Raw genomic sequence first — 24,793 nt, 5'->3', positions numbered from 1 at the left:
CCCATCATTAGATGAATGGATAAAGAAAATGAGATATGTACACACAATGGAATTGCACTCAGCCATAAAGAAGAACAACATTATGTCATTTGCAGGAGAATTGGATGGAACTAGACAGCGTTATGCATAGTGGTCTCAGTCAGTCTCAAAGAATTAAGGGTTCTATGCTTTATAAGTGGAAGCTAGAGAGAAAATAGGAAACAGAAGGGACTCCAGATGAATGAGGAGAGAGACCAGTAGAATAGTGGGAGGGGATTGGGAAAGGGTGCGGGGAGTAGGCTCGAGGAAAGAGACAGTTCAAATAATGCTATATCCAAATATGAAGGCATCACTATAGTCTCACTAACATGCATGGGAAGGGGGAAGGGAGAGCTGGTGGTTTGCAGAGGGAAACACACCAAGTCTTCTGTGCATGTTGTATCCCTTTGAACTTTATTATGATGTCTAATCATAACACACCAATAAAACTATAAAAAATAAAAGTAAAATGACTTAAAATGACAAAAAACTTCAGTTTTGTTTGTTTGGAAGTCAGTCACATTAAAACATTACCCACGTGGTTGAAACATTGTGTTATTCACCTTATAAAAGTGTTCTTATGTGATTCATAATCAAGACATTGTCAAGACCTACTCTGTCCTCCAGTTGCCTAGTTTAATAACTATCATGCAGAATTTCATCACCACAGGGAGAGATGCTGGTGTCTGGCTGCTTTTTTGTAGTTTACCTAATGCTGGAATGAATGTACAAAGTCCCTCTTTTTATCTCTTGGTGCTCAGAGAGTTTCACTGATACTAATGTACTTGTTTTTAAAATGCACAATTGAAGAGAGTAGAGGCTGACTTTCGTGATTCCTTTTTAAATTTATTGAGAGATTGTGATGCAGATGATCACAACTGTATCCTGTTGCATCATTTCAAGATAGACCAAATGTGATAAGTCATGGCTATGTGTCAAGGCTGTACTAGGGATTATCAGACGAGCTGTGCTGTTCTGTGGCAAACCGGCAATTATTGTTGATGATAAAGCAAGGAGTTTATATGAAGCTCAAGGAGAATGTTCATTGGGTGTGCAGAAGTCCTTGTTTGCTGCAGCTCATTCTGGCCCTGGCTGCGATTTCTACTGGTTTCCTGGGTTTTGCCTCCTTTGCTTCTGACTGGAAATGCCTGGTCACTCAGGTGTCCTTTAGAAGCAACACAGCAAACTAAAAATCAGGCAGGGCTTCAGACAGAAATGAGTGCCAATTTTTTTTTTTTACCATGCTCCCTTTCCATGTGACAATGCTAGTTGTTATACCGAGATTTTTAAAAATTTTAGGATAATGAACAGAATCTTGAATCCTGGTTGCAGGTTGGCCCTGTTTTGGATCATCTGATCTGTAACTTTCAGTTGAACTGTCTACTGGTAGCTGTGACTAGCAGCATGATTTTGAGAGATCCTGAGAAGTAAACATTTTGCCTGCATCAATACAATGGATTACTTTGACTGAAAATGAACCATTAAGAATGATTCTATGACAGGTTACATAAGTCATTCAGAAAATTCTCTCATTTGTCATTGAGGTTCCAAGATGAAAAAGAGAGTCAGATGGAGGAAAAAAGACATGAAAGATGAGGAGAAGAAAGGGGAATGGAGAGGAGGGAGAGAGAACTAAGAGTTGGCCCTAACCACCAGCTGGCAAGCTCGTAGCCTAGGGGAAGGGGCTTGGGTGTGGTGGGCCCTTGAGGGCTTGTGAAGGCCCTGCAAATAAAGGTTTTGAAAGAAAGTTTATCTGTCCTGACCCAGCTCTCATCATCAGTGATGGTCTGGTTGCATAAGAGTCCAAGAGGATGAAAGTGGCACTGTGTATTGTTAGAATCAGTTTTAGCAAGTTATAGGGATGATCTTAACTCCCTACACCTTGCATCGTAAAAACAGTTTTTAAAAAAGCTTTTCCTCACCTCTTTATAGCAGTGACAAGCAAAATCTAGCTTGTGACCATCTAAATATATCAAATTCCCTATTGCATTGTCTAAGTCTTATTTTTATATCTTCATAACTCTGGTGAACAGGACCAAAGAGTTGACTTACTATCTGCCTCACTTTATTCTGCACGTAGGACTCCCAGTGTGGAGGGCAGAGGCCCCAAAGAGTAGGAGCAGTACTATAAGTGAGGCTGAACACTCACCTGGTCTTTGCCAGTGTGTGGCAGCCAAACCAGATCCTCAAGAGATACTTTCAAGTGTAAAGTTCTCTCCAGATGCACACATGAATGAATGGTACAAAATGGCAGAGAGGGAGAGAGAGAGAGAGAGAGAGAGAGAGAGAGAGAGAGAGAGAGAGAGAGAGATATCCTAAGATAAAAGGCACAAAGGCAAGATTTCCACATCTTAAAACAGATATGCTCATGAGTCCATGAAAGTTTGATATTTTGATATGCTCATGAGTCCAGTAAGATTTGATATTTTTTCTGGGTATTTGTTATGGTTTAATAAGGATTTTTTTCATTCTACTCTGTTTTAGAAATTAGTGTGGAGAAGAAAAAATGTTTTTTTTCCACAAAACATCCCACTTCCACCATGTGGGGGCATGACACAAAGCAGAAGTTTACAAAGCTTTGACACAGTAACAAGTGGCCATGATTTTGTATATACTAGTCATAAGTGGTATCTTTAAAACACAAATCCATCTATAGCCTTTTCTTTCCTTAAACAACAGCTTATTCACCATTCATCACAAGGGCAAACAAACAAAAAAATCCAAACACAACGTGTCCTGATATAACTAGCTAATTAGATATATTGGAACTGTTGAGAAGTATATATATATATTAGCATTGACATCATGCTTGATGATATTTTGGGCAGGTTCCATTGATTTCCATTGCTTTGGGGTAGTAGAGAAGCCTCTTCCTCAGTATTAATACATTAAGTCCAATATAAATTGAAAATTCTATCTCCTGTTTAATTGAGAGCATCTCCTTTCTGTTTATCCAAGGTCATAGACCAATGTTGGAGAAACAGAGCTGTAGCCTTTCATTTGTCTTGATTCAAATTCTCCTCTTCTGCTCCAGATTATTCATGGTGAAGATGAGGAGGAAGGAAAGAAGGAAATGTGAAGTATTTGTAGCTCTCTGGGAATTACAATATTGCATGATGGTGGCATTCCATGTTAACTCCGTCTTCAGTGACACATTGATGTCCTGTTTGGGAGACCCTGTGTGACTCTCTGCCTTGCACTATTTTCTGCCTTAGGAGATGCTTGTCCATGCCAGTCTCTGTCTTCCCATAATAGACCTCTGTCCCTTTTACCTAGATGTCCTCTCCTCAGCAGGAATCACTCTTGGGTAGGATCCACTTCTCCAGAATCCCTGTGGCCCATGGAGAAACTAATCCATCCTCCCCGTACCAGCAGGTTTATGCTATGTTGGTCACCTGCTTCTCTGTTCTTGTCTTTACTGGCTGCTCTACTGAGCCTCAAGCAGGCAGCAGCCTCTTTCTTTTCCTAGGCCCTGGGAGGCTTGCCCAGGCCTTTGAGTTCTTCTCTGATAGTAGTTGGGGAAACCCTACCAGTTCCTATTTCTAAACAAGCATATGATGGGTTTCGGAATAAAATATATCCTCTAGGAAGTCATTGCATACCATGTGAGTGTTCTCTGGGGTCTTCCTCACTTGGCTAAGGGTTCGTACTTGTGGGAGGAATAATGTCACAGCACCACAACTATCTTATGATTGTTCATTTCATAGACTCTTTTTCTCAATAAGCACCTACTATATAGGCTACTGATGGCAATGGAGTTTTACTGAATCTGAGTAAGTTTTACATAAACGTATCTACCACTATACTTTAAAATGTAGCCTGTTTACTACTCATTATTCATAACTTGAAGCTCTTAGCTGAAATTTGGAGACAATAGAAAAAGTTTCCTTAAACTTTCAATCAATTGGCATTTAAAGTCCTCGATAATCATATCAGAATCTTACTTTCTTACTCTGTTTCTCAGCATACCTCTCCTGCATCTTTTAATATCGCTCTCTTGTATGATTTAGCCATAATTTTTCTTTTACTTCTTTCTTCCTTTCTTCCAAATCTAAACACTCCATCTTTTCTGCCTTAATGTCTTTGCACCAACTTTCTTGTTGAAATATTACTCATTGTTGCAGGTATTTCTTGACTGTCACATTCTCCATGAAACTTTCTCAGCTCTGCCTCATCTAACTAAATCTCACCTCTCCCAATACTTTCATTCTTAGCACGTTTTGTGTTTATTATAGCATTCAGCATGGCCCTCTGTTAACACTGCAGCGGTATTGTTAGTGTCTTCTCTATAGTAGATTTACTTGTGTGTCTATCTACACACAAGATTGTGAATATCCCTGTATTTGCCCATTAATTTAAAGTTTTTTTTTTCTTCTCAGTACTAGTCAGTATGTTAAATGATGGAGATTAAAATAATGTTGGGTAAGCCACAATCATTGATTTCAAGAAAGTTACTCTACAAGAGTAGACAGAACAAAGACATGTGAAATCTTAAATGCCAATTCAGTGAAATACACAAAGAGGACCAAAAGATATGAAAGGCAAAACACACACACACAAAACAAAACTCTCCCCTGAAGGGGCTCATAAGAAAGAAGACAACAATGGACACAGAAAATATTCATCCCTTCATTTCATAAATTGATTAAATATTTACTGTGTAACAGGATCAGTAGAAAATAAGACAAATCTATATTCTCACATAAATTAAATGATGGAAAAAGTAATAATTATTAATGGTGGATTTTTATAAAATGAAAAGTGTGGAATATAATATATGGCCTAAGGTAGGGATTAAAAAAACACTTGGAAATGCTGTTGAATTTGCATTTATTGGCAAAGATCTTTTTAGGAATTTTAGGAAATCATAGTCGGGTTGGAGTTTTTACTTAAGGCAGTTAGGTGTATATATGCATAAACTCATGCCACTGTCTTGAGAAGCTCTTTGATACTATTTGTATTGACACAGGAGTTAATGAACAATTCCCAGAAAGCTTTGATGCCATCTGTTTCTAGTTGAGAAAAGTGAATATGTGGATTACCACAACTATCACTCAGTCTTTTACTGAGCATCCTAATCTGACCCAACACTACATTTAAATTATGTACACAGAAGAAAAGCATTATGGCCCCTATCTGCACTCCCTAGGACTTGGGAGGCTGAAACAGGAGGATTGCATTTTTGAGGATAGCCTCAGCAACATAGTGAGATTCTCAGCAACCTAGCAAAATTCTGTTTCAATCAATCAATCAACTTTGTTCAATCTGCAGTTACACACACACACACACACACACACACACACACACACACACTAATGACCGCAACTTAACTGCATTGTTTTCTACAGTGTACAATATAGAAAAGTAATACTTTACTTATGATCAGAAAATTTCAATTACCTTTATAAATATTTAAAATTTCAAAATTAAAAATTGATCTGGAAGCAAGTAAAGACCTTCATGGGTCAGAATATTCTTTTGTAAATGTTATTCAAATTAAATTTTATATTACTCTTATATATCTACATGTTTTGATTTCAGTGAATTTTAAATCTATGACTATTTGCTTATTAGGCTTTAAATTATTTTGTCTTTTAATGTCACTAATTACATAGATACTGATTATATAACAACAGCAAAAGCAGCTAATCATGTAAAATGTTCATCCTTTCATTGATAATTAAAATATTACAGCACAGGGGTGTGGAGGTATAGGCTTGTAATCCCACGCTTGGGAGGCTGAGACAGGAGGATCACACAGGTTCTAAGCCAGCCTCAGCTACTTAGTGAGGCTCTCAGCAACTTAGTGAGACCCTGTTGCCAAATAAAATATAAAAAAATAGGTCTGGGAGTATAGCCCGGAGATAGAAAAGCCCCTGGGTTCCACCCCCAGTATATACATAAAAAAAAAAACTTACAACATTACAGTTTAGTTCTCTGGTTTTTACTAAGAATGAATCTCTATAAAATAATTAGGTCTATGTTGTCAAGGATATTAATCTACATATACATCAAACAAACAATAACATTTAGCCTTATATAGATACATAACACAGTAGTATATGATTATTGATAAATAAAAATAAATATCCTATTACACTCATGATATCATGTAGAATCTTGTCAATAGCAAGCCCTCAGGATGTTAATTTTAATTTGTTCTTGGTTAAAATATCTATCCAGTCTTATAAAATTGAAAGCCTCTCTTCCACTGACGAGGAGCTGTAATTTGAAGTTGTCTAGTGGAGGAGCTACATTCGAATATGTGTATCAGTATGAATGCAGCATGGTCACCCTGGGAGGGAGGGAAAGGGGAAGTGGGGGGCGGGGGGAGGGCACCAAGCACTCTGTGGATGTATGCCGTTTTCAATATGTTCCACGTTAAAAAAAAAAACCCGTTCCCACATAAAAAAGAAAGCACTAGAATAATATCAAGAGTTTTTAATACTTCTATTGTTGCAATGTAGTTATACATCATAATGAGGTTCAAAGCTATATAAACATATGTGTACACAGCACTTGGTGTGTTTTCCTTTATATACCAGCCTCTCCTTACCTTTCCTCCCTTCTCATACATGTAAGTGAGATTGGTAGTGAAACTTTGGATGGACACAACCTTATTTGGACTATTCCTTTCCTCAGTCCTTGTTTTTCTCCTCCCACACTCCCACCCTCTTTCCTCTAATCCCCTTCCTTTACTGTTTTCTCTTCTTATTTTTTTTTTTATTGTAGCAGTAGGGATGGAACACAGAGGACATTCTACCTCCCAACTACACTCTCAGCTCTATTTTTTATTCTTTATTTCGTAACACCATCTCACTAAGTGGCAGAGGACCTCACTAAGTAACTGAGGCTGGGCATGAACCTGGGATCCTCCTGTGTCAGCCTCCCAAGTACTGGAGATACAAGCATGCTCCATCACTCCCAGATTCTGTTTTCTCTTCTTATTTGACTGAAGTCCCTTTTGCTTTTTATTTTTGTTCAAGCTTCCATATATGAGAAACAACATGTGAATCGTGACTTTCTGAGACTGGCTGATCTCAGTGTAATATTTTCTAATTTTGTTCTTCTTTATGGCAAAAAGTTCATCGTGTGTAAAGACCAGCTAGCTCCCTTATCCATTTATTTGTTGATGGACACCTAGGTCAGTTCCATAATTTGGCTATTTTGAATTATGCTCCTATAAACATGGGTCTGCATGTGGCATTATTGAATTCCAACTTCAATTTCTTTGGAAAGACACTGAGGAGTGGCTGGATCATATGGTGGTTTCATTCCTAGTCTTTTGAGGAACCTCCACACTGATCTCCACAGTGATTGTATTAATTTATAATCCTACCAACAGTATATAACAGTATATTAAAGGATGTGTTGGTAGGGATTTTTAAGTCTTAAAGTATTTTCCAAGATTAAAGTTTTTGTCTTTTAGAATAACCATTCTTCTTGTAATCCCTGCGCTTGGGAGGCGGAGACAGGAGGATCGCACAGGTTTGAAGCCAGCCGTGCAGGTTTAAGAGACCCTGTTTCCAAACAAAAATATAAAAATGGGTCTGGGAGTGTAGATTGGAGGTAGAAGGGTTTCCAGGAACACCAGTACCACCAAAAAAAAAAAAAAGATTAACCATTCTTTCACATGTCCATAGTGGAATCCACAGGTCTATTTCAGAAATAATCTTTATGAACAATAACTGAAGAAATAAGTTAGAAGCCTCAAAGATCTTTCAAGAAGGATTGGTCTCTGACTTTCCCAGTCTGCATAGGAATGACTTTGTTTGGATGACTCTGATAAATAATGTAATGTTTCTCAAAATATTTTTTTGAAACACTAAGTCTTTAAGGCTTTAACAGCTGCTATATCACCTACCTCCACAATAGAGAGTCATCGATTAAATTAATTAATTTAGAAACACTGAATTCAAGTAATGCGCACACTCATTTACTGTTTGACTGCTTAGAGCCTTAAAGTCTAATGTGCTTGGCATTTCCAAACACATAGGAGCCTGGAATCCTGTGACCATATCATATAACCAGTATTCAGAAGAGCAAGCTTTGTAGGAGGTCCTCTCCATATCGTATACCCAGAATAACTGCTATTCCATCTTTATCACTAGCTGAGGAAGTGCTGGCTGAGAAAGAAAAGGAAAGGCAATGGTTAGTGCAAGTGACTGTTTGCATGTCATCTATCTGACGTGTAGTTGCCTCTGAGGTGCTTCCGGTTCACTGTGCTAAGCACTGGGGATAAGAGGAGCAAGATGCTTTCTCATATGTAAAAAGAATACCGTTTACTTTGGAGGGTGGAGAGACGATCATTTCAATGTAATAATTATTATGGTTTGCATGTGGACTATCCCCAGAGTCTTGTGTCAAAGGCATAGTCTCCAAGCAGTAAGGTTCAAAAGGCTGAGCTTTGGGCAATTAATGAATCATGGGGGCTCTTGACCTCATCAGTGGATTAATCCATAGGGTGAATCAATCCATTGACAGCTGGGAGGAGAGGACTACTGGGAGATGGAACCTATTTGGAGGAATGAAATCACTGGGGGTGTGCCCTGGAAGGGTTTACCTTCACCCCAGCCTCTCCTCCACCTGCCCCCATCTACTATGAGCTGAGCAGCCTCTGCCACCACACCCTGTGCGCTCACCTAGACCCAAGCAGTGGAGCCAGTGCCCGTGGACTGAAACCTCTTTAAATCAAATCTTTCTTCCTCTAGGTTGGTTTTCTCAGGTATTGGTCACCACAAGAGGCTGACTAATACCATGATGTGATCACCAGGATAGAGGCGTACACAAATGAAAGAAACATGTAACCAGGAGCCAGGCCTGGACACTGAGACAAGACTTTGGGAGAGGAAATGCTGACTCTTAAAGTGGTCAATTCCCAGCACTTAAAAAAAAAAAAAGGCAGAGGTAGGAGTTATCCTGCAAGAACAGGGAGGGATGACTTCCAGCTAGACCATCATGACCTTATATAAGCATAGACGAGGGGAATTAGGAAACTACCAGCAGTTGATTTCTCATGTTACCGAGAGAGGACTATTAAAAAGGTACCACTCTGCCAAAGGAGGCTGTGCTATTTGAAGAGGGAGGGTGGTAAAGTGCATGGGATACAGCTCCGCCATTTCACTCACACACATGGATCAAACTCTCAGGCCACAGGAACTCCCTTGGGCTGACCTCTAGGTAGAGGAGTTTTTCATCACATCAAAGCAGAACACGTATGAAAGTGCCTCCGATAACTAAGTTTGGGCTTGTGACAAAAGGGAAAAAGGACAGTGATGGTCTTCCGAAGCAGAGGGGCTTCTGAGAGAATGCTCACACCTTTCACTCTCACTCATTATACCGTAGCTGGCGGACTGGGAGGGGAAATGTTTCTCTGTGCAGCAGCAGCTCATTAGCAAAAGGAGAACTCTGACATTAGTTAAAATGTTGATAGATGTGACAGGTGCTGTGAAGACACAATGGTGTTGTCAAATTGGAGCCCTCCAGCCTTGTGCTTTGCTTTCTATAACCAGTTTTTGCAGCCTATTTTAAGCTCCTAAAAAGAGAATCTTTGTTGAGCAAAACATACCGGGAAAGTATAGATTACTTTTTGTGGTCTGAACTAAGCTGTGATTTTCTATGTGAAAAATTTCCTTTCACTTAAGTGCTTATGAATATCCTACTCTATTTGTCTTTTTCTCAGGTCTTTTTGGTTTGGTGTAGCTGAGTTATTCTCCAGACTCTCCATTTTATTTCTTTCCACTGCCTAAAAATGTGCTCAGGGCTCTTCTATTGGGAAAAGACATGAAAAAAAAAATCCAAAATAGAAGCAATAAGAAAATCTTTTCTTAATCCAGGAACCCTTTTGAGTTCCTATACAATCTCCTCTTTTATCACAACACTGCTGGCTATAAAAGGGTTTTGTTCACTGTTAACCACTTTCAAGCCCCCTTCCCCCCCATTCTTTAAACATTTGCAAATAATTTTAGTGTATAATATCATAGGAAATAGCTCTCCCAGAGATTTTTAATGATTTCCTACTAAACAAATCTGGTAATCATTTAGTTCTGTTTTTTAGTGTTTATTCTTCTTATTCTCTCCAGGCATTTAATGCCATTGATACAGTAGTGTTCTTGCAACTCTGTATTCCTTTATCTTTAGTAACATATATGCATATATTTTGTTTTCCTTCTAAAGACATGGGTAGGAGTCCCAGCTCTGCCATGTGTGACTCAGGGAACCTTATTTAACTTTTCTGAGCTTCAGTTTTCACAGCCCTAAAAGAAGTAAAGGATAATACCTACCCCAAAGAGGTGACTCAAAGATAAAAATGTTATCCTTGGTATAGTAATAGCTATTCAACAAATATGAGTCTTCCTCTTTCTTTCTTTTTATTTCTTTGGTACTGGGATTGAGCCCAGGGTCATCTACTTCCAAGCTACACCCCTATGCCTTTTTATTTTGAAACAGGGCTTGCTAAATTGCTGAGGCTGACAGTGAACCTGTCTCAGGCTCGTGAATACTGGGATTACAGGTGTGCACCATCAGATCCCTCTCCCTTTTGTTTTCTGAACCACTTCTCTAGCTTAATCTGTGGACTCTCTTCTGAACCCTTGATGTAGTTATTCTACAAGGTTGAATCCTTGGCCTTCTTCTCTAGGTTTCTTTCCTTGGAAATCTCACCGCTCGTCATTGCTCTAAGTATTACTTCTAGGCTCGACTTCCTCATCTTTATACAATTGATTTCTATCCTTCTTGCTACTCAGCTGCAGCTTCATGTCAATAGCTACTGCCAGTTTATAATCATTGTGTCCACATGAACTCACATCGTTCCTCCCAAACCTGCCTTCCTCTCCCCCAACGTACCTCTTACTTTTGGTTGTTGTTGACAACAGTATCTCCTTTCTGATCTCTAGGTTAAACACCTCAGTCTACTCTTGATGAAAGTGGGATCTCAAAGGGACGTCTGTACACACCGTGTTCATAACTGCCGTTATTCACAGGAGTCAAGGGATAGAAGCAAACTCAGTGCTCAACAGATGAATGGAAAGAGGAAATGGGGCATATACATACAATGGAGTATTAGTAGGTCTTCTTTGTCCTTCATATCCAACCAGTGGTCAACTCCCATAGATTTCAACTTACAAATTAAACTCAAACCTCTTGACTTCTTTCCAATTCTCTGTCACTACTCTGTTACAAGGCTTCACTGTTCTTACTATTGTTTCAGCACTTTGCTAGTGTCCCTACTTTCTCTATTTTGTCACTCTGTTGAACTTGCACATAAATAAACAACTTATATTAGCATATGCTATTGATCTTATCGTCCATTTTTCTGTGCAAAAGCTTTTCTTATTCTTTTTAAGGTATTTTTTATTTGATCCCAAATCAATTTTTGACTCTTATCTTCAACTTCTTGTACTGCTCTATTCAAACTGAGATACTGATGGCCATCCACACAATGTTCTCTTGTGGGTTGACTCTTTGGTCTCTGTCCCCCTTTCCTCTCCACTCACATGTGTCTAACTACCAGCTGTTCAACATCTCAGCTCCGATGGGCTTTCCACCAGGGAGAATCACAAAGTCAACAGTGACTTTACTGCCTCCAAGTGAGCTTTACTTTTTCACTTTACTCTTAACTTTTTCATGTCCATAGTACTTCATTTTAGTTGCATCTCTAGGGATCTCATATAAGCTAAATCATATAGTATTTATCATTTTTGTTGATTTACTATATTTAGCACATCATCTTCTAAGTTCACTCATGTTATAGCATATCTTAGAATGCTCTACCTTTTTTTTTTTTTTGAGGTTCTAGGGATGGAACCCAGGGACATTCAACCTCCGAGCTATACCTCCTGCCCTGTTTTTATTTTTATTTTGAAACAGGGTCTCACTAAGTTGCGGAGGGCCTCACTAAGTAGCTGAGGCTGTTGGTGAACCGTGATCCTCCGGTCTCAGCCTCACAAATGAATGCTGGGATTACAAGCATGTGCCACCATGCCCGGCAAATCCTCTCCCTTTTTAAGACTAAATAATGTTCCGCTGCACGTACAGGTTGCATTTTTTTTCTCTATCATCTGCTGATGAATAAAGACATCTGTTGATGAACACTTACGTAACTTAGGTTACCTCTATATTTGGAGTGTTATGAATAATGCAACTTTAAACATGGGTGTACAAATATCTCTTTGAGATCCTGTTTTCAGTTTTTGGCATTTTTTGTTTATTTTGAGTAGTAATCATACTGGTTTCCATAGTGGTTGTACTATTTTACATTTCTACCAACAGCATGCAAGGGTTCTCATTACTCTACATTCTCTCCAACACTACTTTTTTTTTTTTTGCTTCTTTTGTTTTTCTTTTTTAAAAACAATTATTATTATTACTATATCCTAATTAGCATGGGGTATTATATCATTGCTACTCTTATTTGCATTTTCCTAATTAGTAATGATGTTGAACATCTTTTCTATGCTTCATTGCTCTCTGTTCATCTTCTTTAGAGGAACGTTTATTTGTTTTCTGTTTATTTAAACATTTTCATTGTTGTTGAGCTTAGGAGTTCTTTATATATTCTAATTATTAACTCTTAGTGAGATACAAAATTTGTGAATACTTTTTTCATTCCATAGTCTGTCTTTTACAGTTGATTGTGTCCTTTGATGGACTGAAGTTATGACTTTTGATGCAATCTAATTTATTTTGATTATTGTTGACTGTTTATATTTTAAATGGTGGAAAAAATCAAAAGAAGAATATTTTATGATACATTGTCATGGTTAGTTGTAGAGTACCCCATAAAGAGCTCATGTATTAAGATCAGGATTGACATGTAATAAATTTATCTGGGTGGTAAGGTGTGGAGGAAAAGATGGGTCTCTGGGGCTGTGGCTTTAGGGATTATATATGGTTCTTCCTCCCTTTGCGAGTCTCTCTCTCTCTCTCTTTCTCTCCCCTCTGGCCTCCATGATGTGAGAGTGAACCTTTGTATTCTCCTTTTCTCTGATTCCCACTGCCATCATGGTCTAAGAGCCATAGTTCCTGGCCTCATGTGGACTGAACCCTAAAATATTTCCAAGAACAACCATGAGCAAATAAATCTTCTTTCCTTTAAGTTATATGGTCAGTCTTTCTTTTTTTCTTTTTTCAGGTCTGGGGATGGAACCCAGGGGTATTCAACCTCCAAGCTACACCCCCTGCCCTATTTTTTATTCTTTATTTTGAAACCAGGTATCACTGAGTTGCAAAGGCCCTCACTAAGTAGCTGAGGCCGTCCGCGAACCGCGATCCTCTGGTCTCAGCCTCCCGAATGCTGGGATTACAAGCGTGCACCACCACGCCCAGCTTGGTCAGTCTTTTAGATTATATTAGTGAGAATGTTGACTAAACCACACATTAAAATTATATAAAATGTAAACTTCAAATCAATAAATAGAATTTATTGGGACAAAGCCATTTTCATTCATTTACATATTACTTATGACTAATTAATAGTACAAAGGTATAAATTAGAGTTGAGATAGAACCTCATTTTTGTCTGGCCCACAAAGCCTAAATTATTTTTCATCTATTTCTTTAGAGAAGTTTGTGGACCCTCATATTGGGCCATAATTTGTCTCCTTGTTTTGTTCAAGATCCTGGTGTAGTTTCAGGTAGATTGCAGATATGGAATAGGAGATCCACTCACTAATCCCCCTCTGAATGATACAGAGTTTAATAGAAACAAGGGGTTCCATGGAGAAGACACTGATGCTTTGGGAATTATCTCTTGCCCTCATGGAATATAGAACTCCTAATAATCCTCTCCATGATAAATTTGGGCTCCTAGTGTTGGGAAATTTGTTTGTTACAACAAAATACATTTATAAATTCGTGTTATAACTCTGCCCTTTTATATACACAGGGCCTTTTGCCACCCTGAAAGAACATGCATTAGCAATCATGTGCTTGTGTATAAGGCCTCCTTCAAAAACACAGGTCTTTCCTGGTTCAGCACTAAAAAGAGAATAACCAAATTAACTTGAGAGAAGCAAAATTAGAGACCAGACATCCTTTACCATAATCAGTTCCACCAGCTTTTCTGCATCTTAGAGAGGAATTCCCCCAAAGAGGACTCCTGCCTTCAACTAATATATATTTCAAAGCCTTTAGATTAAGGATTTTATGCTGAGTTCTGTCTAAGGTTCATAGTAAAAAAAAACATTTCGATGTATCTGGAAACACTAATTCTTTCTTATTTCTCAGCTTATGTATACTTGTGACACTGGGTTTACATTTGTTACCTCAGTTAAAAAAGAAAGCAGAATCCTAACAAAATAATCAGGGCTGTTGGTTACAAGCATGTAATTGACTTAGCTACTTAAAGCAGATAGTGATTTGTTAAAATATGTGAAGTAGTTCACAGAACCTCTGGGAGGAACAGACCTATGGAGCCAGGGAAAGTGCACATCATGAACCTATCCTAGCAAACACCTACTGAGCACTGGTTGTTCTAGGGCAGTATATCAAAGATTCTTCTCCTTTACTAGAGAAGAACTAACACTTTTTTTCATGGTACACAGGAAGAGATGACATCCTCCCATACATGTCTCCCTTTGTGTTTTTTGCTTCTGTATTTGGCTAGGTCGCATTGTTAAAACCTTTGCTGTTGTTCCGGACCATAGCTGCAAAGGAATCTGGGCAAGCAAAGATTTTAGCTTTCCAGTCTTTGGGACAGATATGTAAGCAAAACAAACAAACAAACAAACAAACAAATAAATAAATAAAGGAAAGCGTGAAATATATTTGAATTAAAACAACCTGATTATCTACCATATATAATATTTGAAATTTCTTGTCATTGCAAGAGCAAAAATATACATATACTAACTGTAGAAAAAGATTCATACAAACACTAACACTGCTCCTTAGACATTTTATTTCATTTAGTTTTGTGGTTACTGGAGATGGAAATCCAGGGGCATTCTACCTCCAAGTTATACCCCCTCAGTCCTATTTTTATTCTTTATTTTTATTTACTTATTTATTTATTTATTTATTTATTGCAGTACTGGGGATGGAACTTAGAGGCATTCTACCTCTGAGCTACACCCACAGCCATATTTTTATTATTTATTTTGAAACAACATTTCACTAAGTTGCAAAGGGCCTCACAAAGTAGCTGAAGCTATCTGTGAACCAAATCCTCCTGTCTCAGCCTCCCAAATGCTGGGATTACAAGTGTGTGCCACCACACTGGGCTCTGTAGCCATTTTAGACCAAGATATATAAGCATTAATACAGATAAGCACATACAAAAGTTAAAAGATAGGTTGGAGAATATAGATTACTGATAGACTTAAGATTCAATATGGTCAATATAAAGCACATTTGCAAACTTGGTTTTGAGAGTTAGGAGGAGATTTTTGTTTTTGTAAGTTCTAGTTATTGAAGAAAAATCTAGCAAAGTAGAGGAATTTCAGAAAACATTTAGGTAAGGGAAAAATTGAGTGAAGAAAGCTGAGAGGCTGGAGTGTTTGCTTGTGAGAAGTGAGAGAAGGCTGGAGAAGCAGAGTGATTTAAGGGAAATCTACTCTTAAAATTCCCAGAAGCATCTGTATTATATATTCTTTTTAGACCTGATCAAGTTGTTCTATATTGTGGAAATGCTTATTCATTCCCAGCAGTGAAGAGTGAAACACTAATATGGATGAATACTTCCACAGATTCACATTGACATAGCTCTGTGGGTCTGAGCTTCCCTGGGCTTTGAGATATTTGTGTACATTCAGTTCTGTCATCTGATAGGATGGTAGAGAAAATGATGTTGACATACCTCAGATATTCCTTAGCAAGCTTGTTTTCATATTTGGCAGCACATTTATCAAGGGTTTTTATGATTCTACATTGACACTTTAGCAGGTCATGTCCAGGACGATGGGGACCGTGTGGTTTTAAGTATCCACTAAATGCCATCTGATGATAGGTGAGCCTTGGGTGTGTCTATCAGTGCAACGAAAGCAATGAGGAAAGCAAAGTTGGCAGATGTACCATGAGAAAGAGTATCAGTGGGACCTGCTGTGCCTGTGCTGTTCTGGACTATTCTTAAGCCAGGAAAGGTGCCCTTCTTAAGTAGCATCACACTGAGGAATGATAACATGTACTATCACTTTCCCAGCATATATAGGATATAGACCCTCTATTTCTATTCAATTTCTTGTATTTCAAAACTTTTTCCATATCTAGTTCTCAAAAATTCTCATTTTTTTATTACATTTTCTGATTTTGCAGGTTTTTTTCTCTAAATAACTGACAAATTTTAGTTGGGTTGCGAGGAATAGAATTAGTTCTTAGACCAACAACTTGCCCTTAAAACTGTTACTGCTTTGGAATGGGATAAAGAGTTTGATCCATAATGCAAATCAACTAAATAACTAGCATTTATTTTTTTCATAGCAAACTTTATCAGTGAAGGAAGAAATGCATTGATTTACACTCTGGTGCAAACTCCTTGCCTTTTTGCATGCTGGCATTCTGAGCAGTACTGATAGCAGGCAAAGCTACTGCTTTCTATAATTTTTCCACCAAATTGAGACTACTATGAATGGTAAATGACAATGAAGAACCTATATTAGTTATACTGATATACTTTGGACTCTGCAAAGCATAATTTTCTTTTAAAAGAGACTCACCCAAAGTATTCCTCAGAAAGTGTGAGATAAAAAGCTAAAGAGGTCAAGGAGTCTTTTAACATGTTTTCATTTTTGCTTATTGTGATACTTAACTTTTCATTACCATGACCAAAATACCCAACATAAATAAATAGGAGAAAATAATTTATTTTGGCTCTCAGTCTCAGCAGTTTCAGTCTACAGTTGGCTGATTCCATTGTTTCTTTGCCTGAGGTAGGGCATTCTAACAGAAGATTGTGGCAGAGAAAAGCTATTTAGTTTGTGACAACCTTAAGCAGAGGGAGAGAGAGGGAGGAAGGGAGACAGAAGGTGGAGGAAAGGAAAGAGAGAAAGAGGAGAGAGAGAGAGAGGGAGAGAGAGAGAGAGAGAGAGAGAGAGAGAGAGAGAGAGAGAGAGAGAGAGAGAGAAAATATGGGCCAGGAATAAGAAATAATAAATACTACTCCAGGGCATTGCCCCAGTGGTCTACTTCCTTCAACTAGGTCCCACCTCCCAGTGTCCTTTCAGCTATCAATGGATTAATCCACTGATGTGGTCAGGCCCTCATTCTCCAGCCACTTCCCCAAACCTCCATCTCTGAATGTTACTGCTTTGGGGAGCAAGCCTTCAACACTTAAGTCTTTTAGAGACATTTCATGTTGAAACTGTAGCACATACTTGGCCCAATAGCATCTATCGGAGGCACATGCATAAGGTCAATGCTCACTAAGAGCTTGTTGAATGGAATCTTCTCTTTTTCAAACTTTTTTTTTCTGTGTCTTTTGAAAAGAAATTTAAATTCAAAACTTTTGTCCTGAAGAGTGTCGGTAAACATGCAGCAACTTGAGTCCCTGATAAAACCTTCTTACCCATTGCTGAAAGAGGCCTGATGAGTTTTGTGCCTTTGGTGGGAGATGTCTCTGGTCTTATAATTCTCCCAGTGAAAAGGAGACTTTTCCATCACAAAACATTTCAGTTTTCTCTTTCTAACATTTAACTTCCAAGCAGGAATCCCAAGTGCCCTGAACCTCATGTTTTACACTTTCCCTAGTGATTTTTTTCAACTGAATTTAAAATCAACATGCTTGAGATTCTGAAAGTTCTCAACAACAACAAAATCCAAACTCTAGCATAACAACAACCAAAATGAAACTTGGCAAAGTAAAATAATCAATGGCTACTCGGTAAACCTTTAAAGAGTATTAATTCACTTGGATAAACTGTAGTTAAATAACTTTTTATCAAGTAAACTGGGTTAGGTGGTTAAAAGCAAGAAAAGAAGTACTAAAAACATACAGTGGGTAGCAGTTTATGTGTCAAGAAAAACTGAGAGAATTTTTGAAGCTCTGATGTCTAGCAGATAGCGCTTAAATCATTTTTCTCCAAACTTCAGTCATAATACTTCAAAGAGTTATAGCCATAATACAAATTTTTAGACTAAGAAGTAGTGTTTGAAGTTATTTTATAGGATTTTGCTGTAAGGGCTCCAATTGATTTGTAGTAAGATAAAAGAAGAAAACTTTATTTTCCAAGCTTTGTCGGAAGAAGCTTACCTTCCATTGGTCGTTTCGCCAATGTGCCTGCAGGGTGTGATGATGTAGACACTGATATTATATGCCTATATATACGAACTGAGCTGGTGTATACCACCTGCTGTTTGTGTTATGGTTAAAATCTGTCACAAACTGGGGGTGATTTACTAAATGTTTAATGAATTAAGACAAAAACTTCAATAACTACAAACAGAAAAGTAGAATATCACATTAAAATATAATAACACATATTACATTTCTATTTTTCCTCCCAATTTTCACTTGCTAAAAGTGATAAGGGCACATCTGGAAATCCAGACAGTATAAAGGGAATACTAAGAAGTACCCCTTGTGTTAACAAAGGATATGCTTTAGTTTCATGCTTTGCTTTCTTTTTCCTCTTCATAAGAGAGAAAGAAAAAAATATCTCTGTTCTGGAAAAACAGAATATGCAAATCTTGCTTACTAACAGATTTTATATTGGATTTTTCTATTAATAGTATCCCAAATACCCCACTATCCTTGTAGAACTAGATGACAATTTTGAAGTGTGGAATTTAATGTGCTGCATCTATTTTATGGTATTGGATTTAAACGTTGCTCAGATGAACCTTCCTCAGTCCATAAATATGAAACAGCAAGATAATAAACAATCATAGTTATGTCCAAATTGTTTTAAAGATAAAAATAGATTCTATTTTTTCCTCTTGGATCTAGGATGTCATTTTAATTGAAAAACAAAACAAACCATATGCTTTTATACTGCTCACTTAACTGCCTGTATGTCCTGAGCTAATATCCATTCTTTGTGCGTTGGGGTATAGTAGTGTAGGGAGTGGGGGTAGTTGCTATTTTTATTACATTATCATATTGTATATATTATGCTCTGCCCACTATACAAACTATTTCTACCTTTATCCTTTACTTAATGGCTTTACAGTATCAGCTTGCTGTATAAGTGATTACTTATGCTTATTGATTACAATATACCTAATCCTTGCAATAGAGATTCATACATTAGATGAAGATAAAATTTTCAAAGACGGAAATATTTGTTTTGTTATAAACATAAAATTTCAATGTGTCTATATGAAGGCCTTGCTTGCATTAAAATTTCTAAAAGATCTTGATATTTATGTTATCTTAGATAACCAGAGAGTCATTGTGTTACAAGAGATTACTAGAGAGTCATTCTTCATTGTTTGGGATGGTATGAATTTCAAAGGACATAATCCAATAAAAATTAAATAGTTTATTTGGTAGAGGAATGACATACCAGTTGGTTAATGTGTGAGATTTCTCTCAGTCTCTCTCTCTCTCTCTCTCTCTCTCTCTCTCTCTCTCTCTCTCTCTCTCACTGAGAACTGAATCTAAGGACATTCTAGCTCTGAGCTACTCTCTCACCCCTTTTTATTTTTGAAACTTTTTTTTTTGAAACTAGGTCTTTCCGTGTTGCTGAGAGTCTTGCTACTTGCTGAAGCTGTTCTTAAACCTGCGATCCTCTTGTCTCAGCCTCCCATGTACTGGGATTATAGATGTATACCACCACACCCAGCTGATTTTTTACTTTTTAACTGTCTTCCCTCACAGTTAGTAGATATAGACCACATAATGAATCTGTATAGAAGTTTTACCTCCCAAAGTTTTATTTCATTCATTCATTTATTCATTCATTCATCCATTCATTGATATTTCTTCACAAAACACTACTGAATACCTATAGGAATCCCTGTGGAAATAAATAGCAATAAGAATAGGTAAGGTCCCTGCCTTCATGTAGTGTATAGTCTGATTCAGGAGACAACTATAACTAAAACAATAAAATACTGCAGTAAGTTACATGAAAAAAGTGATACTATTATAAAAACTTGAGATTCTTTCAACTCAATCAAAATAGGATAACTCAAAGCTATATAAAGGCTGATAACCAACCAGCAATGTGAATCATCACAAAATTTTATTTGATCAAAAAATTCAAGTAATTTTTGTGAGTCTCATTATTTCCTTATGTTAGTCTATCACATAAAATTAACCATCAGGAAATCTTACCAATTAATTACTTATTGATCTAAGAATTAATGGACTTTTCAATTGAGCAAAGTGGGAGACTATTTCTTGCCTAAACCAGTATTTCTTGATTTTATTTTTTTGCTTCACAATTTTGAACAACTTGACTTAAGTAAAATTATTTTCACTTACAAATTAGATTTTGGGGATGAGAACAGTGGTACATGTTTATAATCTCAGCTGAGACTCAGGAAGCTGAGGTAGAAAGATCCAAGATGAAGGTCAGCCTGGAAAACTGTAGTGAGATCTTGTCTCAAAATAAAAGTTTTTCCCTGCGCTTGGGAGGCTGAGACAGGAAGATCGCACAGGTTCGAAGCCAGCCTCAGCTACTTAGTGAGGCTCTCAGCAACTTAGTGAGACCCTGTTTCCAAATAAAATAAAATAAAAATAAATAAAAGTTTTGTAAAGGGCTATGTATGAAGCTCAGTGGTAGAGTATCCCTGGGTTCAATCCCAGTACTGCAAATATATATGCATATATAGAATATTTGGACTATTTTTCCACCCCAAAATGAATGAATCTTAGAAGTTACTTTAAGGTTGGGTATGGAAGGAAATATACCAGGAGTAGTATACATGTATATTTCTATCACACTGAACTTCATTATGATGTATAATTACAATACACCAATAAAATTATTTTTAAAAATAAAAATAAAAAAAGAAGTTACTATAAGGTAATAATGAATTACTACTACATTTGTCTTAGTCTTTTTCTCTTACCATAACACAATTTCTGAGGCTGGACACTTTAAAAATAAAAGTGGTTTAGTTAACTCAGTTTTGAAGATTCAGTGGCATGGTACCAACATTAGCTTGGCTCTGATAAAAGCCTCATGGAAGATGGTTTAACCATCATAATGACTAAGCATGAACAAGAGGGAGAGATCACATAGTGAGAAAAGAAGCCAGATAGTGATTTGGGGGGTTGGCTCAGGCTTTTATTATTGAGGAATCCCAGAGAACTACCTTAGTTCCCTTGGAGAATATGTCCCCAGTGACCAAGGACCTTTCTACTATGTCCCACCTCCCAAAGGTCTACCACCTCTAAGCATCACCACACTGGGGACCAAGTTTCTAACATATAAACCTTTGGAGGAAAGCCACATCTAAACCATAGCAACATTTCATCCTCCAGTTTTTCCCCAAAGGCAGAACTATCTACTCCATAGATTATTTTAATTTCATCTGGTATATTTAGATAAATTTAAATTTCACATTTGGAAGAGTGCTTCGGGCATAACATTAACCAAGAACAGAGTGACAGAGGGGGCAGGGAGTCTCGAGGTCTGGTTTCTGGCATTGACCTTGCTACAAGTATCTGTGAAATCTTAGAGAATTACATTCATTCAACTCAACAAACACTCAGCAACAGTTTATTTAGTATAAGCTATTCAAACCTTTACAAAAATTGACCTATCCTTCAGGCCATTTACTTATGAAGGAAGACATTTTCATTAATAATATTTGATATAATAAAATCAGTCATGACATAGCAACTTAAAATTCTCATTGTTTAAATGACATAGAAATCATATAGGAATCAATATATCTGAAGAGGCTCCTTATGAGCTAGAATGCAAAATGAGCCTGGAAAGCAGATGAAATTTCAGTAAGCAAAGATGGAAAGATGAGGGTTTCCAGGGAGATAGCTCACCATGTGCAACGAAACGGAGGCAGAATAGCGAGTTGCTTCTGTGGCTCTGAACTCTACGCATGCAGAATAAAGCACTGGAACCTGTCTTCTCCCCTAGTACTTTCGTATTCCCTTTTCTTCCTTGTGTGATCAAATTTAAAAACTACTTCTTGGTTTCCTCTCTGAGTCGAATTGCTATGCACCAATGGAAAGGAGTAAAGAAGCAACACTGACAAAAGCACCACACAGGTGCTCATTACAGAGTCGTCCTGGAAATGAATAAAAGAATGGAGCTCTTCCCCATCATCTCCTCCCCGCTTCTCTACCAACCTCTTCTCTTTGGCCCTAAGAAATTAGCAGCTCACAGGTCTTAGAACCAGGAAAGTGATTAGGAAAAGTCATTTTGCAGAGGGACTCTGTGCCCTCTGTGCTCATGGAAATCCCCAGCTCATGGCTGCTTCCGGTATGCTAAAGGAGGCTGGTCCTGGGGTATGTCTCAGGGAAGCTGAGAAAATTTGCATCTCTTTCCTTTGGCTAATGGGGAGACAGTTCAGGGGCCTCGGTGAAAGCAAGGTAGCCAATTGGGACAGCAAAAGCAATTGTCTTGGGAGCCTTCTAATCCACTTGTTTAAGAAAAAAGGACTTCTCGCTTCTTGGGGCCACAGGGTTACTTCCACCTGGAATCCTATCCCATCAGCTTGTTTCCCATCCTTCCTATGTCTGATCGAACCATTCTGCAACATCCTAATAGAACTGACAGGATGCCCAAGGAGCCCAATGGCATTTTAAAAATGATTTTTTTTTTTTGGTAAGACTCTATAAGCAATGCTTGATTAAAAAAAAAAATTGTTAGCTAGGCATGGTGGCGCACGCTTGTAATCCCCGCGCTTGGGAGGCAGAGACAGGAGGGTCACGCAGGTTCGAAGCCAGCCGCGTGCGCTGGCTTAGGAGACCCTGTTTCCAAATAAAAATGTAAAAATAGATCTGGGAGTGTAGCCCGGAGGTAGAAGGGCTTCCAGGAACCCCAGTACCACCAAAATAAATAAATAAATAAATAAAATAAAATAATTGTTATTTTTTTGTTTACTATATCTAATTAAATTCCAGAAAGAGTGAATTTGAGGAGTTATGGAGCCGGGTGATGATCCTCCTGGCTGTGGCATTCAAGTCAAATCTCCTGTCCTGCCAACACGTCACCATGCTGCCAGGGAAGGCATTTGCTGTTTCCCTCATCTCTGTGGGGTTCTCACCAAGCACCGCAGAGAGCAGCTTATGCCTCCATTTCCTCTTCTGACAACTCTGGGGATCTGAGCGGGTGCAACGCCAGATTTCCCTAGTCTGAGTGCCACACTCAAACAATTGGAGCGAAAGACACCCTTTCGCATTATACCTTGGCACACGTTCTTGGTATCTGCAGGTCCTTTTATGCCTTGTTAGGAGGTGGAATTTTAGAAAGACATCACACTGCTCTGAAACACCTTCTGTACTTCACAGAGTCATCATAATAATCACCTAAATTGACAGACAGGAGAATTTCAACTTTAATTTGCTTAGCAGTCATAGAAGATAACACAGTGTGAATGCTTCCTCTGAATAAGATATAATTGTTTTGTTATACCTGTGTATTACCCTTCTCAGAAAAGAAAGGAATCGGTGACAAGGCAGCCTGTTGAGCTTGCTAAATGAGAAAAATGAAGCTTAATTAAAAGATCTATCTCTGCAATAAGAGAACTGTAGTGTGTGTGTGTGTGTGTGTGTGTGTGTGTGTGTGTGCGCGCGCGCACGCGCGTGTGTTTATTCCCCCGCTATGAAACACCCTGGGATAAATATTTCAATCATACTTTGTAATTATTTGCAAGCATGACAAATGGCATGCTGGGTTTCCTTATATGACCCACACCACTATATTTTATTTGCTTATATCAGTAGGAACTGTAACAGAAAATGGTTGACCATCTATTTTGGAAATCTAGAGCTATATTATTAAAGTCGGAAACATCCATTGCCAGATAAGAATGCAAATGTATGCACCAGTTTTCTTGTTTAGTCCACAGGACATCTAGTGGTAAGCTGTGCAGTAGCAGCAACTAGCTGAGGCTCCTGTTAGCCATTTACATGAACCAGTACCTTTTTCTTTTTTTTTTTAAAGGATGCCAATCTTTTCTTTATTACATGCTGGGAAAACAGAAAACTGACCATCTGTCCTAATTGCAAAGTGTTTTATGGAAAACAAGCACAAGCTGATCAGTCAGATTTAAACAAGGAAATGGCATCCCTATAATTTGAGTGGAAGGAAGTCTTCAAAAGACTATAATGCACCAATAAAAGCATATTAATACATAAGTAAATAAATCAATAAAAGCAATTTAGACAAAACTACAAATTATCCCTAAAATAAGAAGTTTTACATTTTGATAATGCTATATCATCCTCATAGATAACATCTCTTTCCTGGATATGGTGACAGATTTTATAAGTAATTCTATTTTTAAAGTAGTGTCTCAGTTTTATTTTTAAAACTTTCTACTTTTATTTGGGCAGGATTTTTATTAATATGAAACAATAAGCACACTTTATGTAATTATTACTAGTTATTTAGCTTTTGTCCTCAAATATTCATGAATGGCCTTGCTAATTTTATTTCCAATATGTTATTGCACTGTGTAATATGTAGATTAATATGAGTGCTCTAAGAAATGAACAAAAATGATATAACAAACATTTAAAGGAAAAGGCAGGACATTTTCCTCTACAGAAATTGCAAGGATTGTGCTCGCTTCGGCAGCACATATACTAAAATTGGAACGATACAGAGAAGATTAGCATGGCCCCTGCGCAAGGATGACACGCAAATTCGTGAAGCGTTCCATATTTTTTTAAAGAAATAAACCATAAGGAAGAAAAAAGAAG

This window comes from Muscardinus avellanarius (assembly GCF_963383645.1).
Source record: "Muscardinus avellanarius genome assembly, chromosome: 3".
Taxonomy (NCBI): domain Eukaryota; kingdom Metazoa; phylum Chordata; class Mammalia; order Rodentia; family Gliridae; genus Muscardinus; species Muscardinus avellanarius.
The sequence above is the reverse complement of the archived record's forward strand: the minus strand, read 5'-3'. Positions refer to the sequence as shown.